Consider the following 9,829-nt stretch of genomic DNA (forward strand, 5'->3'; position numbering starts at 1 on the left):
TATTAAATTTTAAGACTTGATCTTTAAATTTTAAAAGTAGATAACACAACATCTAGTTATTAATATCTTTGACTTGTCACAAGAAATTTGTTTGTTTAATGCTAAAATATTAAGACGAGAAAATAATATTAATGCATCAATTACAATCAACAAAAAGTATGATAAAAAGAAATAATATATCAGCAGAAAATGCATAACGTGAAAACCTTCAGAACTAAATCTCTAATATAAAAACTATAAAGTTAAAGCATGAGGAACTAAGTTGAAGTTTGGTGAAAAACGGGGAGTTACTATATTATTATTATTTTTATTTCTACCTTGCTTGATAAATAAAATCTAAATTATTTTATTTACGAGTGAGTCAACATTTATAAGTACTCTCATCTAAGTCAAATGACTGTATAATATGCTAGTCATCTTTATGACATCCGATTTGAGTGATGGAAAGATTTTTTGTAGAAAATAGGTTAGGAATAATGAAGACTTGTAAGGAGTAGAGGACATGAATAAAGCCTCAAAATCTAAAGGAAACTAATTTCAAATTTCTATTATAGATCTTAGCTAACTGAGATGCTATAGGATTTGTCGCAGTTGTTGCATGTTTGCTCTGACCTCCTTACTTATATTTCTTGTTTGAAGGTTAAATTTCCTTATTTTGGATAAGACTTAAAATTTCTAGTGAAATTATGCCTAAAAAATTTCCATGATGAGTAATAAGATGGGATGCATGCAAATGTCAACTTCTTCTAATATTTAAAATAAAACAACCAATTTGCACTTCTTTTGTCATTGATAAGTATTGTTTAGCTCAAGTAGTGCCCGGGTTAATGGCCTAGACAAACAAGTAGTAACATTATCAACTTGCAAGGATTAACCAAATAAAAATCCCAGTAAATTAGGTAGGATTGGTTAAAATAATGTTATAGATGCAAAGGAAATGATAGCTAGATTGGAGTGCCTCATGAATTCATTGAAGTGTCAAAATGGGGCAATCCTTTCTTGCACCCAAATCACCACAACTCGACATCGATGAGAAGTGATCAAGATCAGCTCATTGCTGCTACAGATCTATGGAGTACTCCTGAATCAATCTATCACCTTCTATCGCTACGTCTATGTCATGCCGAATCTGGAACGACCTTATGTGACTCTCAACACTAACATAGATCTTCAGCTTCACCTAGATGTCACTCGCCTTTTGAATGTTATCTACTGATGAGACAATCGATGGAACCACAAAGTTGAGATGCCAGGTATAAAGCAAGGCATGTGTGGTCGTCCACTCATCCCTCTCATCACTGGTACTCTTTAGCTCAACTCTCTTCAGATATCTCTCTAATCTTTTCCCCACTAGAGCAATCTAGGCCCGAAGTGGCTAACTCAAATATGTGCCTGGTCCATCAAGTTTTAGTTACACAAGGAGATTTAGCTTCACCTATGTCAGAGCACGTGTTAAGGTAGCAGCTCTGTCGAGACGCTAGCTCCCTTTATAAGCCCGACCAAGAACTTCAGAAAATCGTTATCTATTTTCCCCAGAAGCTCCAAACCATTACCTTCTGTACTATTTAGTCTTTTGACATTCTTAATTTAATTATTCCCCAGCCATCGTAATCCTCTTACGCACACAGAAAAAAATTCTCTCCTTCACTGCTTTGGTTCCACGTGCACTTCACCCCTGCTTTGCACCAAGTCGATAAAACCACTCTGCCATGATCCAGTAGCCAAAGGCATTGTCGGTTTAGTCCTAGAGCATGCTCGAGCTTGTGGCCAACTTCCCAGCACACTGTAATCATGACTCTATCACGAGTGTCCTTCACACAAGAGCCACCATCGGTCACGTAGCGTTTCATTCTTTTCCCGGATAGCTTCTGCAAGCCTATCGCTTGCTTCCCTTCATGATTTTGCATGCCACGATCCTTTACTTGTTGTCCCAGTTAGCATGATTATCACGTCGTGATCCCATCATTGTCGTCCTATTTTGCTTATGACCTTGTTGTTGCCATCCCAATTAGTTCGTGATCTCGTCGTTGTTGTCCCTGTTTACTTTAGTTGTGATTGCTTCACGAGAACGAAGCAAAATGATGAGGAAAAACGGGAGTTGTGGGTTTCTATTTGCCAATCTCGACTTGTCAGATCAAGCAACACTAGAGTCAACACTAGAGTTTGCTAGGTTTAAGCCTCTGCTACCATAAATAAATAATTGTTTTGAGAAACTTAGTTAATTTCATTAATGACTTGGACTTATATACATTATTTTTACAAATAAATTTCTAGACTTTCTCCATTTACAAACATGATCATAAAATAGATATAAACCTCAACTTATACATGTAAAGGTCTTAATATATAAATACACATAAAACTACAAATAATTTGTTGGCACCATTGGATAGGACTTTGTTGAAGTAGTCTGGAGGTTAAAAAATATGTAATCAAATTCAAAAACTCAAATTTGCAAGTGTTTTTTTTTTGTTTTGTTTTGTTTATTATTATTTTTTTTTTGGAGAAATGACATTTCTTTCTCAATGTTAATTTTTCACTTGAATTATGATGGTCTACATTGGAGTCTAAAGGTCTTCATGTGAGTAGATCCAAAACTAAAAAAATGGATTGTAATATTAGTAGTAGTAGTAGATATAGTGACAGAGTTATAACTATGTATGATTAAATCATTAATAGGTGTGAACGCTTAAGATATCTCGGATCTATTGTTCCAAGTGATGGTGCTATAGATGCGGATGCTATTTGTAGAATTGAAATTTGTTGGTTGAAGTAGAAGAATGCATCGGGCCTATTGTGTGATAGAAAAGTACCTCTTAGAATTAGAGGAAAAAATTATAAGATGGTTGTGAGACCGACAATGCTTTTTGATGCAAAATGTTGGCCTTTAAAAGAGAAGCATAAAACTATGTTAACTGTTGCTGAGATGAGAATGCTTAGGTGGATGAGTGCCTTGACATTTAATGACAAAATGAGAAATAAATCTTTCCGTGAAAGGATTGGTGTAGCTCCAGTGGCAAACAAGATTGGAGAGAGTCATCTTAGGTAGTTTGGTCACATTAAATGCTTACCATTTGATGATCCGGTTAGGAGAGTAGATATTTTAGATTCGACTTATGCTAAGAAAGACAGAAGTTGACCTGAAAAGACGGGCATATTGTTTATAAAATGATCTTAATTTATTAGAATTAAATGAAAATATGCACTCAATAGGACACAATGGAGAAAAAGGATTCATGTAGGGAGAAAAAGGATTCGATTCATGTAGTCAACCCCACATAGTGGGAAAAAGGCTTGTTGTTATTGTTAATTTTGTGCACATTTAATGTTGCCATAGTAATGCTTGTTTGATTGTTAAATTTAAAGCTGGAGAATATATCTGTTTTTATTCTCCCAAGGTCTTAACTCAGACAGCAACCAATCAATTTCATAGATAAAGTAGACATGAGAAATTGGGACGGAGTAGAAATGTTCATAGCTTGTTTCTCTCATCGTAGAATACTGAACACGTGCGAGCTTAATTATCTTATCTTGGCCATCTATCAGAAAGTCAAATTCGTCCATAATTTCAAAGGGAACTTTACATGCATGCAACATAATTCTTATATATTTACGTATATAACAGTTAAACTTTCGTCTAATTCACATCAAAGCATATGTTTGAGAATATTTTTTTCACTTTAAATAAGTACTGTTAGTGATAACTTTGATGCAATCAAGAGATCCATGTTGTTATATATAAAAATCTCCCAATTTATAACTGTATATACGATTGATCACCATCATTATAAGCTTAGGCCGATGCTTAATGGGTCAAATTCTAATATTTAACCTGACCTATTGCAAAAATTGGTTTACCTATGAATCCACATCTTAATGAAAAGATAAAAGGAATTTTTCCAAGGGGACGCCGATAGGACATTTTTTCTCTCTTTATTGCCTTTGAATATCCATAGTCTACATGTTGTCCTGAATTTCTTGACCAACATAGCAACTTTCTTCCTGAATATTGGCTCATGCCATCCATGATTAGACTTACTGAAATTTTGTCTCCAAATGTACTTGAACGAATGCCCCTAATAACTTACGATTGAAACAACGGCTTCAAACCTTGTATCATCTTTCTAGTCCAAATACTCCCTCCAAATACTGAATCGCATTTTATTTCTTTTTATTTGTTCAAACATGTAGTGGGTATTTAGCATCATTTTCTTATTCGTGGTCAACATAAGCATCCAGGGGGTTGCTTTCCCCATTCCCAAGCTTATTTTTTTAGTTTCTTACTCACTCAACTAAAATAATTTAGACAGCAAATAGTGCTTGCTCCATATTGCTCATTAAAACACTTAATGCATTGAATCTTAACACCTCACATGATGCTTTCTTCCACCATGACAAAAAAAAAAAAAAAAAGGGGGGAAAATTTTGTTGTTGTTAAATAATATCCAACCCATCATTTTGTAGCCTAAGCTATTTGTTATCTTTTGCTCGTAGCCTTCTTAGATTCGTTTCCAAAGTGCTAATTTGGAGCTTTAATTTGCTGAAAGTTTCAGGGAAAAGTCCTGACAACTAAAAAGCTATTTGGGTTAGCTTGCTCAGTTTTGCATCTTCCATCATCTTTGTTTTTATTCTCTTCTTTTGTAGTACATATAATTCTAAATTTTAATGCATTCTGATACTTGAATACAACTGTTAGAAGTGTAAGATTGTCTATTCTCATCCATGTTGGACATAGATTTGTTGGTGTGCACATTTCTCAGACTACACTTGAGAATGAAGTAAAAAGAAGATAAAGAGAGAGTGTGTGTCGTAGGGGAAATCTGAGGACAATTTTCATTTTTTGAATTCATTTTTTCATTTATTGATTTTGGAATAGCTTTGACCAAAATACATGATTTCAATGAATATAGTAATGAAGAATACAAAAACAATATGTGACGTTGTAATGTATACTGTAGTTGCACGAAATGTTATGCTTGCCAAGTACAAAAACTTATAAGAAAAGGGATAGTGTACCGTTTTATTTAGATCTGATGAGCCAGTTCTTAGGTTAATCTAAACTGGATCCATTTATGGGTCCCCTTAACGTATTATTAATGGGTCATGCTTGACTTACTTGGTATTTGGATGTACAATCAAAATGTTTTCATTTAATAAATCGAAATGAATTTTATTATTTTTGTTTGAATTGTATGGTGAAAACTTTATAGTTTCTGGGAGTTAAAAAATTGAGCTTTGTAGGCGGCTGAAAACCTTTCTAGAAAGACCTCAAGAGGAAAAGTCAAGCACTTTTATATTGATAGGCAATTCATTGTTCAAACATTGTTCAAACTTTTATTAGTGGTAGCTGTGGAAATCATTGTAGTTTTACTGTTATTGCTGCTTTCACACCCTCGTTATAATCATAGAATTTGTTATTATATATTTGTTATTTAAACCTTGTCTTAGTGGACAGAAGGAATAAGCGCAGTCACAGTAGGCCTCAATCTCCTTCCCCCTAGAGAGGAAGAAGGCTCTCTTTTCATTTCTTGATTACCATATAGCCTTTGCTTAAAGCTAAGATTCCATGAGCATGGGGAGTATTATAGAATATAACTATATGTATGTATATATATATATATATATTAAGAGACTATTATACAAGCCCTGACCATTATTAATGCGCCTAACAATTCGTGTACCACACCCTCCACCGGGGGGAATCGAACCCCAGACCAGAGAGAACTTACAACTGACAAGCTTATGCTCGACCAATTGATCTGAGTATGCGGTGCATATATATATATATATGTATATATATATGTATACATATGCTTTGATTGTGAGTTGTATAAATACATTGTTCAAAAAAATCATCGAGATGCTTAATTTGTAAATTTTAATATTTTAAGTGGTCTGCATGTATTTCCCCTAAAAAAATTATGGAACATCACTTGCATATCTATTTAATATAAGCTAGAGCTAATGCTACTGCGCTACATTGTTTTTTGGGGAGACATGTAACTGATTGCCTCTTATAAAAACTGGTGTACTTGGGAGGCAGGATAGAATGGGCTGCATGTGGGACGAGTTTTATTTATGAGACATTTACATGCATACCATCAAACTCCTCTGTATTTATATATCTACTCCTAAACACTACTTTTTATGTTTATACCACTCAAATATTTCGTATCACATAAGAAATTCCACCATTTTAACTTTTAAAAAGTGAAATACAACTTCTCATACATAGGTAGGTGGCCGTATGTAAAAATTAAAGTTTAGGTGTTAGAAGTGTAAACACAAAGAATAAGTGATAGTATATTAATATTCCATTATTTTTTATTTACTTTTTTTTTCTGTTATTTTGTTATTCCCTTGCGGTTGTTATAATGCATAAAATAACACATTGGTGGGCATTGAGGTTTTTTGTTTAAGCATAAAATCAATTTTTTTCTTGCTTTGGTGTACAATGAGTCGTGCCCTTCATTCACAAAGAATAGAATAAATTCGTCGCGTGACTGAATTTGTGTAGGTCGTGTGTAGTGTAAAGATGGTATATGTACACGCCTATATAAAAAAGAATTTGGTACTTTCTTAACGTGTGTGAGGTTGTGTACAAATTTATTATTTTAATAAAGCATTAAAACAATAATAACTCAATTCTTAAATTTAATCCCCATTTTAAAATTATAATTATTAAAACTATATAACAATGTGCATCAAACATATGTCATCATTGATCTTAAGCAGATCTAATAGTTCAGAAGAGAAGAGTGTGACGAAGGATTTACCGATAGAAGATCACGTGGCCCACTTATTCGATAGAGTGCAACCATCTGAGTAAAAGACAGCAGGGCCAAAGTCAAACAAGTCATGGAAGATGATTCAAGGATTCATATTTGAGCCATCCGGTCAAAAAAATGAAACATACACATGCAAGCCAAAAACTTGAAGAAATAGACTCAAGGGAAGATCTGTTCTCTCATATATTGTAAGGGTTTACAACTAGCCAAGCATAGCAGATCAAATCTGTCCCCTCCACCCAAAATCAATCAAGCTCACTTAATCGGTAACACCGACCAAGCATAGCAGATTGAACTAGTCTTGTTGACCAGAAGCCAATCAATCTCAGCCGATCGTACCAGAGATCAGTCAAAAAATTTGCTCGTGCCTGTAAAATATCAAGAATATCCTATACAACCCCTCATTAAAGAAGGGACAAAAATATAATTCATCATATTGTACTCTCATAAAAAGAGAGATCATTTCATTAACAATGGATAGCCAAATTAGCCAAAAAGGACATGAAATATTAACACATTGATACATTTTCTATTAATTATTGTTCACTCTTCTCTCTCTCTCTCTTTCCCCTTTATTGCACTCTATTTCTTTGGGATGTGATTAACAGATAAGTTAGAATTCAACATCCTAAAAGGTGTGCTGAGCGTGGATCATGCCAAAGCTAAAAAGCAACTCACTTATAAGACTTTCACAATAGAGATATTGGTAACAAGGAGTGCACCAAATTTTGTGAACTTGCATATTTTGGAGTTGATGGATCAAATGTTGCATGTCAGCCGAGACGTGTTGGCTCGGGGAAGAGAGCAGTACTTTTGAGAGGAAGGACTTGCGCTCATCGGTCGAAGAGCACCACCCCTTCCCCCCACCCACCTCCCAAGCCTTAGAAATTAATTCAATAGTTGTGGGTCGACACCAGATCGGCCGTATTGAGGTGCCGATAGCTAGAGAATGTGTTCTCTCAGCAAAACTCTAAGTTTGAGCCCCAAAGAGGATCAAAACCCTGACATTGGAGTCTTATAAAAGTATGACTAATTCGACTGAACACATAACCTCATTTTAGTCAACTGTGTGCTTACTTAGGATAACTGACGGGTTGAAATGTAGTTTTTTCTTACCACATTGAGAGAGTTGGCCTTGAGGCGCTTCAATGCATTACTTCTCAAAGTGGTTGAATCATTCGCTAATTTCTAGAGAATATTTGCGGTGCAATTTGCGAGTGCCAAAAAGCCTAAAAAAATTTGCTAGCCCTCCTATAGATCTGACAGAGAGAAAATGAGTGCCTTCGCTCGCTGATCACATGTTTCCAAATGGTGATGTTGGAAGCGTGCGACATGGAGCCTGCATTAGTTCATGTCGCTCTAGTTTAAAAGCTAAAGTAAGGATCCTTCTGGTACGTGTTGGACCTGTAACTATTGTCTAAGTTTTTAGAGATGACAAACAAACCTCATTTTAGTCAACTGTGTGCTTACTTAGGATAACTGACGGGTTGAAATGTAGTTTTTTCTTACCACATTGAGAGAGTTGGCCTTGAGGCGCTTCAATGCATTACTTCTCAAAGTGGTTGAATCATTCGCTAATTTCTAGAGAATATTTGCGGTGCAATTTGCGAGTGCCAAAAAGCCTAAAAAAATTTGCTAGCCCTCCTATAGATCTGACAGAGAGAAAATGAGTGCCTTCGCTCGCTGATCACATGTTTCCAAATGTCACTAGCAGTCATCGACTGAAGAAAGCCCCTTAAGGTGTCAGGTGGAGACTGAGGGATGTTTCACATCTTTTTGTTTTTCCTTGCTAGAATCACAAAGTGACTAATAAAACATACAACCGAGGGAGTTAGACTCAGTATAGTGACCAATTGTCAGCTCGGTACTTTCATACTGAAATATTAATTACCTAAGATGTTTATCAAAAGTTTCGTTGACCGAGATATTTTAGGCCATCCAAAATAATGATGATTTCAATCAAGAGCCCCCGGTAAAAATCAAAGCTTACCTGCAAGATTCCAAGAAGTATTGTGTCTATCATCGAGATCACAGCCATGATAAAGAGGAATGCTGACACCTCCAAGGCCCGATTTAGGAGATGATAAAGGACATGATTTAAGGAATTTGTAGCTCTAGGAGAAACAACCCAGCGGAAGGCGAAAGCTCCTCTATAAAAAATTTTTGGATAAGCCAGTGAGAGCCTACACCCTCAGTATCATTGACATAGTTTTAGTTATCTTTGGATGATGTAGAGACTCATCCTGTTGAGCCAGCCTAAATAATCTTTGTTTGGGAGAACTTTTGTAGCCACCCTTGCTCCTAAATGTAACTTTCATCTCCTCATCACTTTCACCAATGAGGATCTACCCCATAAGAAAAACACCTGCAATTTTGTTATCATCGTCACCATGATGATCAATAATTACCTGATCAGTATCAACTTTATCGATACTGGTAGTTCAATGAATATCTTATTCAAGCCAGTATTCAATAAGATGGGTCTCAAAAATTGCTGGCTAACCCTGGTAGCAGACCCACACTCTAATTTTTTTTACTAGAGGAAAGAAGTAATAGGAACCAACGCGTGCTTGCTTCACAATTAAGATGTCACATATACTGATCAATGTCATCTATCACCTTCTAAATGTTGATCCAATAGCCCGAGCAATGAAGCTGAATACAAGATCCTTTGTTGACCTCACTTTTGGTTGAGGTCTAGAAAACTTCTTTAGTAGCCTAGGTCTAGCCATAGGACTTTCCTATTGACTAGTCTTAAAAAATTAGAAAAGGTACCCCCACCATTAGAAATTCAAAACTCTTCTTTTTACTGAACTTGAAATTTCACATAATGATCTTAACCTCTAGCATTTAGTAGGTAAGATCATTATAAGAGAATTCAAGAAGAGTCCCTATACGATTACTTGGCTTTAGGATTGACCCTGGGTGTTGACTTAGAACTAGGATACACCATATCTTCACAATGTATTAATCCCTGGTTCATTTAGAATGGATATCTATCCAATTCTATGTGAAATGCCTAACTTGGTCTTTTGCCCCTA

The sequence above is a fragment of the Phalaenopsis equestris genome, unplaced genomic scaffold (genome assembly GCF_001263595.1).
Source record: "Phalaenopsis equestris unplaced genomic scaffold, ASM126359v1 Scaffold001304, whole genome shotgun sequence".
NCBI classification, from domain to species: Eukaryota; Viridiplantae; Streptophyta; class Magnoliopsida; order Asparagales; family Orchidaceae; genus Phalaenopsis; species Phalaenopsis equestris.